The sequence below is a fragment of the Helianthus annuus genome, chromosome 4, assembly GCF_002127325.2.
Source record: "Helianthus annuus cultivar XRQ/B chromosome 4, HanXRQr2.0-SUNRISE, whole genome shotgun sequence".
In the NCBI taxonomy this organism is placed as follows: domain Eukaryota; kingdom Viridiplantae; phylum Streptophyta; class Magnoliopsida; order Asterales; family Asteraceae; genus Helianthus; species Helianthus annuus.
In genome coordinates, this window is record NC_035436.2 from 156,957,854 (window position 1) to 156,968,188 (window position 10,335).

A 10,335-nucleotide genomic window follows, 5' to 3' on the forward strand; every position below is an offset into this window, starting at 1 on the left:
GCCTAATCCTTTAACCCACAACCAATTTGTCCAAAACTACTTGATATATATTAAGGCTAGACATTCTTTATGACAGAGAATCTATCATATTTGCTACTAATATGAGATCTACATATGGTGTCAATGGTCAGGGGCGGACCTATTAAGAAAGTACGGGTTCCCAGGAACTCATTCGATTTTTAATTTTTAGTGTAAATATATATAACAAATTGAAAAGGAACCAATAAGTAAAATATAAAGAGAACTCATAAACAAAAAAGCATTGGTTCTCCACTGGTTATGTTTGCGTTATTCTCCCCAAGACACCCGGGTTCGAATCTCATACGAGGCACAATTTATTTATACTTTTTGTTCCGTTTTTTTTTATTTCTCTTTTTTATTTTTTTCTTTAATGTAAAACCCATTTAGGGTTATAACAAAACAAATCACCTCCACAGTCGAGAACAAGTGACGAAGTGAAACCACATCAGCAGAGCTGCAGAGGCGCCTCCACCTTCAGGCAACGACCAGTCACCTCCGCGGCTCCGCCGATTGCCGACACCGCTGTCCTCCTCCGCGGCTCCGCCTCCGCCGACAGCCTTCAGTTTGTTATACGATTATCATCAGCGATTAAGGTTAGTTTTATACCAACATCTGGCAGCCCTTTTAACAACATTTAGTACTTGCAACATAAACTCTCATTGAGGATCTTGATCATTTAAAATTGTTTCTTGTTTATCAACCTGTTGTTAGAAATAATCTTGGAACAAAAAGCTACATTTATGGTTGTTGATTTCAGTTCTTGAGTTCAAGATGCCTATTGATTTCAAAGATTTTCAACTTTCACCATTCAAGGTAATGTTAATTTCAGTTTTTAACTTCTGTTAAATGTTTCTAGAAATATGTTACAGTTTTTTGGCAAATTAGGTAGATTGAGATTTGAATAATTAACTGAATTAAGATTCGGTGAGACTTAATTGATTAAGTGTTATACAATATAAGTTACGTATTACCTTTTAAGTAATTTTCATGTTGAATAGAAATCGAAAGTACCAATCAACTTGTTCAAAATGACGAGCTAGATTTTATAACAATTGAATTTGAAAAAAGGTTTCTGTTTTTTACTTCGTTTAGGGCCTCAAAATGGTTGAGCCGGCCCTAACCCTACCCGAACAGTCGAACCGACCAGGATTTTTTATATTCAGTCATATTAAATTGGAGCATCTAAAAAGGTGAACCTAATGGAAAAAATTACTGAATCCGCCACTGTCAATGGTGATGTTACAATTGTAGACACTTTGGTTGTTCATTGCCTCGGTCACATCTCTCATCATTTGCTCATCCTTGAAAGTTTCGAGTCCAAATTCTTTAGATCTACTTGATCGTTTGAGTGAGACGAATTCCTCGAAATCCAACATACCAACATAAAATGAAAGGAATTGAAGATCATTACAAACAAGTGATTCAAAATCAATGCCCCTTTCTCCGTCTCTCTCAACATCATATTTGTCGTTGTATCATTTCGTCACAATCCATCACTCTAGCTGGACTTGCAAAATACGAGGTAGAGGAGAGGCACTTTTGTGTTGCCAGTTGTCGGTAATTCTAAGAAAGAAGTGAGTCAGGGACAACCAAGACGGATTTGTAGGTTTTATTTAACCTCTCAATTTATTATCTTTTAATAATAAGGATAAAATGGTTCTAGTTAACAGATTGTTTAACTGCAATTTAAAAAAAGAACCAAATACGTTACTTCAAAAAAAAAAAAAAAAGTTAATGTGGTTTCTTAAAAATTACTGAGAAAAAACCACAATGTACTCTTGCCACCAAACCATCCATACAATTTAAGTTAAAGTGATATTTTCACTGTGAAAAGTTATTACATTGTCCGTATTAAATTATTACATTGTCCAAATAGTTACAAATCCGTATTAAATTATTACATTGTCCAAATACTTACAAATACGAAAGAAAAGTTACAAATAGGAGGTGGCCTACGACATGGCTACACATCCGTATTAATTAAATTATTGCATTGTCCAAACTCTTCAAAAATCCGTATTAAATTAGTACATTGTCCAAACTCTTCAAAAGAATGTGTACGTTTTTGTTATTTATCCAAAACAAATAGTACTTCTAAAATTGCTGAGTGTACATTTCAATAAACTTTTTGGTACATTTATCGGGAAAATTGATATCTAAATATTTTTTAAATCCACTAGGTTATAACCCCGTATATTATACTTTTTGAATAAATATCTATCTCTTATACTAAAGCAAAATAATGTTGACTTTTTGACTTTGATGTGACAATGCTCTTTGACTAGATAATTATGAATTGAGCGGCAAATCCTTTTTCTCATTCCTTCGCCAATTGTGAAACCGCCTATTGTTCAATATGGAAACCTAATTAATTCTCAATCAGTTGAAATAGTTATATATAAATAAAGTGTTAATTATCCTTAACTCCTTCATGCATTACTAGCGTTTAAATTTGTTTCACATCTTAAGTTATTTAGAATTTTTCTTATTAGTTCTGTATTTAGAAAGATGCCTTTTTTTAGAAACTGATGTGGAGCAAACTGAACTAGCCTAGACAGTTATGGAACACTAGGGTGAAGTGTCATTTGTGGGAAAACAAGCGAAATTTAAACACAATTAATTATCAAATAGGCCACCACAACCATCCCATGAAAAGTTCTTGATAGCCTGCATGCCTGGGCAAGATGGCTTTGTTATGTTGGCCTAATTGTCGGGCCTAAGTAGTTCCATTGTTGGGGATCGGAGTGCAGATTTCAGAAAAAATATATATATATTTTTTTGTGATTTTTTAACCTGTTTTAATTTAAATATTTGGGTTTGGGGATTATTTTGCTATGTTTTGCATACTTTTGAAATATGAATTTTTACCGTAAATGTGACATTTCTTTCAAAGATATTATTGTTTCTCTATGTCATGCTAGAAAGCATTTAGGCTACTTCTGGCCTGCACCAGAAATCCTAACTGAACCCTTACTTCAACATATATTGTGAAGCACAGGTGCTCTTGAATGATGCAAGCCCATTAGGAAAGACAAGGTATGATTAATTTCATTAATTTTCTAATTTTTAATTCAGTTTAATCTATCTCTATTGTTAAAGCAAAATAACTCTGAGTATTTGACTATAATGTGGCATAGCTACTTATTCGGAGGTGTACAAATCAGTTTTTTTAATTTTAAAACGATATGATTTTTTTAACTGGTTTCGGTTTTTTATGGCACAAAAAAAAACATTTTTTTATAACCAGTTCGGTTTTTTAAACCGATTTGATACGGAAAGAATTCGAGGTACTAACCAGTTCGGTTCGGTTTTTAAACCGGTAACGACGAGGTATGTTTTGCCACAAACAAACTGACTAAGAGTATGCACTTAACTGTTTATATTACCCGGTGATTAATTTGCTATTTTTTTTATAATATTGTACTATTTTCAAGTAAATGCATTGCTTTTAATTTGATTTGTTCACATTTCTGATGTGAGATTGTTCAACAAATACCCTTGCTTATATCTTTAGACTTGCCAATGGTTCTAATTAAGCCTCCAAAGGCATGCTCCACACTGGAAGTTTACAAGGTAATTTGTCTCTTATGACTAGAGGCCACCAAATGGGTAGGTCATGTGAGTTGGGTAACGGGTCAAAAACAGGTTTGGATTGAAACGGGTCATAATAGACCAAGTGAGGTTAACATTTAAAATCCTTTTTTTTCGCTTCTTTTTAACTTATATATAGTTATAAACAATAAATGGCTAATTTTGATTACAAAAACCATATTTTTCTAATAACGAGTTTGAATAAAATGATTTAGTGTAACATTTAACCCATTTGACATGTTCTATGTTTTTCATTTGACCCTTTCGAGATAGAACACAACCAAATTTAACCTATTGATTCTTAAATGGATGTAAATTGCCACCTCTACTTACGACAATGATGTTGAAATGTTACTTATCAGTAGTTCCGGTTAGATGTATCAGGTACTGTTGACCTTTTAGCGTTGCTGGAGAAGATATCAAAGAATGGAATATCACAAGATGTTTGGCGAAGAAGAACCGGTCTATAACCGTCGGGTGGGGTTGTGCCTGAATCGGTTTTTTTAATAATCGGTTAAAAAACAGTTTTGGTTTTTTTTCAATTTCGATCCTAAAACCAGTTTTTTTTTGCATGTAGAAAAATTGAATATCATAATAATGCCATGAAATCTAATTGTGTGTAGGTCATGAAATCTGCACAACAAGTTGGTAGAATGTCAATGCAATGGACCACATATGTCTTTCATGAAAATGATCAATGTGATGAACCAATAGAGGTTAGGTATGCGCCTATCGCACTGGTAACGACGAGGTATGTTTTGCCACAAACAAAGTGACTTAGAGTATGCACTTAATTGTTTATATTATCCGATGAGTAATTTGCTATTTTTTATAATATTGTACTATTTTCAAGTAAATGCATTGCTATTAATTTGATTTGTTCACATTTCTGATGTCAGATTGTTCAACAAATACCCTCGCCTATATCTTTTGACTTGCCAATGGTTCTAATTAAACCTCTAGAGGCATGCTCCACACTTGAAGTTTACAAGGTAATTTGTCTCTTATGACTAGAGGCCACCAAATGGGTAGGTCATGCGAGTTGGGTAACGAGTCAAAAACAGGTTTGGACTGAAACGGGTCATAATAGACCAAGTGAGGTTAACATTTAAAAACTTTTTTTCACTTCTTTTTAACTTATACAAAGTGATAAACAATAAATGGCTAATTTTGATTACAAAAACCATATTTTTCTAATAACCAGAGAGTCTGAGTAAAATGATTTAGTGTAACCTTTAACCCGTTTGACACGTTCTATGTTTTTCATTTGATCATTTCGAGATAGAACACGACCAAATTTAACTTATTGATTCTTAAATGGATGTAAATTGTCACCTCTACTTACGACAATGATGTTGAAATGTTACTTATCAGCAGTTCTGGTTAGATGTATCAGGTATCGTTGACTCTTTTGCCTTGCTGGAGAAGATATCAAAGAATGGAATATCACAAGATGTTTGTGTAAATGATTTGGGTATAAATTTATTATATTTATTATAAATTTGACACAACATCAATATAGATTTATCCATAGAAGATTAATACCACTTTGCATTTGTTATTACCACAGAACCGTCTGCATTTGAGCGTTTCCTCTGAAAAGATCAGAACAACGCATAATTGTTGCATGCCGTGAAAAATGTGATGTTTTTATGTCTCAAAGGAACCAAGAATTCCTAATAATTTGTCAATAGTGAGTTCATCAGACTCTTAACGAATTGGTTTGTGGTTAGTTGAATGATTTACTTCTTTATATCTATTATTGTTTGTTTTCTTCTTGAATCATCGAGGTTTGCTCATTTATCCTATTTATTTAATTTTGATATAGTGATCGTGGAACACTAACTTAAGATATGTTTGATGAATGAAACTGTATGGTTTATCTGAATCGATTTATCATTCTTCGTATAGTGTAGATCTTAAGTTTTTTGATTGAACATTTGTTGGTTATGCTTTATGTGTTTAGTAGTAAGGATTAGAGTCATCGATAGTATTAAGTAATTAATATTATATTGTTGTGCTTATCGGATCTGTTGGTTTGCTTATTTATTCATTTAATTTTGGTTTAGTAAATTGAAGTTATAAGAATTTGAAGTCGAAGGCAGTTTATACTTTGCATTTGATAAAATATTAAATATTAACTGTTATGATCCACGATCTTTACATCTCTGACTGGTTGCATCGAGCAGGTTACAAGTGTGCTATTTGCAACGCCAAGTCGAATAATCAATCTAGAACAAACCCATGCAGGTACGTTGTTAAATTAAAGTATTTTATTTTTCAAACACGGGTGACTGTGGGTCGGTTTTGGTTTGGTTATGGGTTAAAAGGGAAACTATAGCTGGTGTTTTGTATAAAATAGATAAGTTGAGATGGGTGCGTGGGGTAGGGTAGGTTAAAGGTGTCAACATATGGATTACAAGATTCAATTGCAGATGTTGTGTCAGTTTAAATATGGATTACTTTTTTCCATGATAAAGATTTACACATGGAGATAGCATTTTATGGCAGTTTAAAAGTTATCTTTCTTTATTAAATGATGAAGAGAGGTAAAACTTTAAATCATATAAAAGTTTCATCGTTTCGATATGTTTTTAATTCACTTAGCTATAAAATGGGTTGAAATAGCCATCTAGAGAGTACTCCAGGACTGTTTTGCTACTATTTTAGCATCTGGCGCGGAATGATTTTTGGTCGAGAAATGGGTTGCAAAACAATTATGTAAAGACTTATAAATAATATAAATAAGAGGAAGCTGGTCTCTTAGCGTTTAGAGCGGTTCATTGCCGTTGCTTTGTTTTATCTTCGCTCGCCAAGTTTGCTTCATATAAAATATATGTGAATAAGTATTTTCATGATATATGTTCGTCATGTTTGTAATATAGCTTTTAAATCTTCTTACTTTTTTTTTTGTGTATTTTAAGGTATTCACATCACTATACCTGGTGGCACTAGCAAGCGGGGGAGTCAAGGTATGTATCTTAGTCGAGCATATCAATTTGATGACAATGATATGGCTTATAAAAAGGTCAAGATTTTCTTTAATTGGTATATTAAAGTGTATAGCCATTTGACGATTTTTTATTTTTCCGTATTACCTTTTCTTTAGTTCATTGTAATTTAATATTTACATAAGTAATGAAACGTTTCTTTCGTTTCAAAGTTTATGTCAACACTATTAAATGATATAATTTACTTTGAGCCACCCGTGTAACACACGGGTACTTAGACTAGTAATTTTATATACTAAGTAATAAAAATGTTACATCTTTAAAAACCCGTGCATTGCGTGGATTGAATAAACATGTGTATTACACGGCTTGAATACATATAATATAATCGATTAATACAGAGTCATCAAAATTTGTATTAATACATTAGATTAATAATTATTCCTACATATTTTTGTGGGTTCTTTAAGGTAAAAAACATCTAAATGATCATGTATCTCTTTATTTATGCGTATTAGATTAGATAATGATCATATAGTTATTATACTAATAGTGGAGGGTTCAAATGAGAAGAATTTTTTTCTAAGAAGAAAAAAGAAGAAATTACAACCAATAATAATGTTTTATTTTACTTCATTTAATATTTCCATTTAATTTTAATATAAGGGTGTATTGCTAAACTTACAAAAATCATTTATTTGTATTCTTCCCATTTAATAACTAACTAAATTAAATTTATAACTCCTTTTCAAAATATATACCTTTTCCAAATTAAAAAACAACTTAATTTATAGTGTAGAATAAATTACTAGATGTGTAGGATAAATTACGAGTTGTGTAGGATATATTTCCAGTTGTGTAGGATAAATTTCGACTGTGTACGATAAAATTCTATAATGTGTAGGGTGTATGTAGGAAAATTTTGATATGTGTAGTTTTTGTAAATTACATGTAGGATAATTAATGATTAGTTGACTAATTAATTAAAGAGTTAAAAATTAATGATATGAGTTATAAATGAAATACTATTTTACTAATATGTCCTTTTTTTTCTTTTTCTTCTCACATTAAATTTCTTCTCAAGGTTCATTTGAGAAGAAATTTAATGTGAGAAGAAAAAGAAAAAAGGACATATTAGTAAAATAGTATTTCATTTATAACTCGTATCATTAATTTTTCTCTTTTTAATTAATTAGTCAACTAATCATTAATTATCCTACATATAATCTACAAAACCTACACATATCAAAATTTGCCTACATATACACTACATATTATATATTTTTATCATACACAGTCGAAATTTATCCTACACACCTCGAAAAATATCCTACACAACTCGTAATTTATCCTACACTACTAGTAATTTATTCTCCACTTTAAATTATATTGTTTTTTTTTTAATTTGGAAAAAGTATATATTTTAAAAAAGAGTTACAAATTTAATTTAGTTAGTTATTAAAGGGGAAGAATACAAATTAATGATTTATGTAAGTTTACCAATATACCCTTATATTAAAATTAAATGCAAATTTTAAATGAAGTAAAATTAAGCATTCTTATTGGTTGAAACTTGTTTTTTTTTCTTCTTACAATTTTTTTTTTCTCATTTGAACTCTCCACTATAAGGATAATGCTATAAAGTTTAAAATCCCTTACAGAATTTAAACATAATAAGATAACTATCTTTTAAATTACAGAACACGATAAGATAACTATGGTTGAGATTATGTGAATTTGAGGAATAAAATAATAATTATTTATAATTAAGTAGAAGAGGGAGACGAGAAATATAAAAATAAATGACTTCCAATGACACGTATGAGTATTTGTCATACATGTATTTTGAGACGAATGGTGGCTTAAAAATACGATGAACATTGCATGTGTTTCGTCGGTGTACTCACTCTGTTTTTATTACTTAATATATTTTATAATACTTACTAATTATTCTACTTTTGGAGATAGAACAAAAAGAATGTGACATTTAAATAAAAGTGATCTCACTAATGAGTAGGTAAAATCACGAATCCAATAAATCTTTTTAAAATACTTGGTGGGTCTATATTATCGGATTTTTTAATCATTACTGATTAGCATAAAATTAATTTAGTATCACGGGAAGCCAGAAATATATATTTTTTATTTATTTATTTATTTTTTTACGAAAAGAAGAAGCATCTATGAAAAATGTTTTGTTTATTAATTTAGTATACACGAATTGAAAATTTTTAAATATATAACTAAAAACTCTATAAATTAAATAATGATAAATAAATTTGTGCATTACATTAAATTCGTACAAAACTAATATAATGACAAACTAAGTATTTAATACTTAAAATTAAGTTGACGAAGGAAGTATTGCATTTTGCTTGACACGAAGAACAATAAACAGAGATAGTAATTTTTTTAGACATAAATTAAATAATCAATAAATATTTGTTAAAACATTTTGAAAATGATAATATTGTGGTAATAAATTAATTTTAAATTGTTGGTTAACGAAAATCATGAGAAGTTAGGAAACTCTCGTATCCGCATAAAGAAAAGAACTCATGTATCAATAATGAAGGTATTTTATAAACAAAATGGTTATTGGATTTTAATAATCCGAACTTTCACTCGTTGGTCACTAATAATCCCAACTTAAAAAATTTTCTGTAACAATCCTAATTTGTAAGATTTTGGCCCCCAATGATCCTTGTTAGTTTTTTGCTGATGTGGACACGACTTTTTTATTTGTTGACTTCGCTGCTTATGTGGCACCATCACCACCTCCACTTCCTCCTCCTCTTCCTTCACTGCCACCACCATCTCCTCCAGCCACCACCATCACCCACCACCACCATCACCTCCGACCACCTCCACCCACCACCACCACCACCTCCACTTCCTCCACCACCACTGCCATCTCCATCAACACCACCGTCATCTCCACCCCCACTGCCATTTCCGCCATCACCTACAATTGCCATCTCAGATTCATCCCCACCTTCGTCACCTGACCGACAACCACCCCCGTATCGGCGGTTCTCAAACTTGACCTAACTATCACCGATGAAGGATCCAGATTCGTGGGAATAGGGTTAATTCCATTGTTGTTGTCGGAGCAGAGGTCGATATGGTGGAGCGGATGTCGATGTGGTGGAGCGGAAATAGGGTTAATTCCATTGTTGTTGCTGAGGTTCTGATTTCATTGGAGATTGAAGGATTGTGGGAATGGATGGTAGGTGGGGGTCGGAGGGGATTGAAGATGATGGTTGTGCGGTGGGAGCTGGGTGGTCGGAGGGGGTTGAAGATGGTGGTTGTGCGGTGGGAGTTCGGTGGTTGTGGTGGTAGTGAGGTAGTGGAGTGGTGGTGGTGAAGATGGTGAGTGTCTGTGTATGTATATATATAATTAAAAAAAATTATTTTTTTTTCATATCAATATCCACATCATCATCTACATAATGAACCAGCTTATTTTTTTACACATCAGCGTCCACGTCAACATCCACGTCATCAAAAACTAACCCAGTGAAGGGGTATGTGTAAAACCCGAGAGGATCTTTCAATGATATCAATGTTAACTTGTGTAAGTGCGGAATCCAAACACAAGCGGATTCAAGAAAACAATAAAGTAAAATAAACACAATAATCAGATCAAAATACTATCTTGCATTCACCTTAGAAACGAGGATCTTTCAATGATATCAATGTTAACTTGTGTAAGTGCGGAATCCAAACACAAGCGGATTCAAGAAAACAACAAAGTAAAATAAACACAATA

General features: G+C 31.9%; 1 long non-coding RNA gene across 20 annotated transcripts; it reads left to right on the plus strand.

Annotated features, from left to right (window-relative positions):
* The first annotated feature begins 406 nt into the window (after window positions 1-406).
* On the plus strand, window positions 407-6,769 carry LOC110936962. 20 transcript variants are annotated; one of them, XR_002590461.2, is made up of 10 exons: window positions 410-614; window positions 733-834; window positions 3,020-3,057; window positions 3,536-3,594; window positions 3,988-4,363; window positions 4,512-4,604; window positions 5,009-5,086; window positions 5,183-5,305; window positions 5,802-5,862; window positions 6,537-6,769. It is a non-coding gene; the product is annotated as an uncharacterized LOC110936962 (long non-coding RNA). The 20 variants fall into 20 exon arrangements; XR_002590460.2 differs by having other exon boundaries at window positions 3,997-4,363; XR_004890359.1 differs by lacking the exon at window positions 3,536-3,594 and having other exon boundaries at window positions 3,997-4,094; window positions 4,236-4,363.
* The last annotated feature ends 3,566 nt before the right edge of the window (window positions 6,770-10,335 follow it).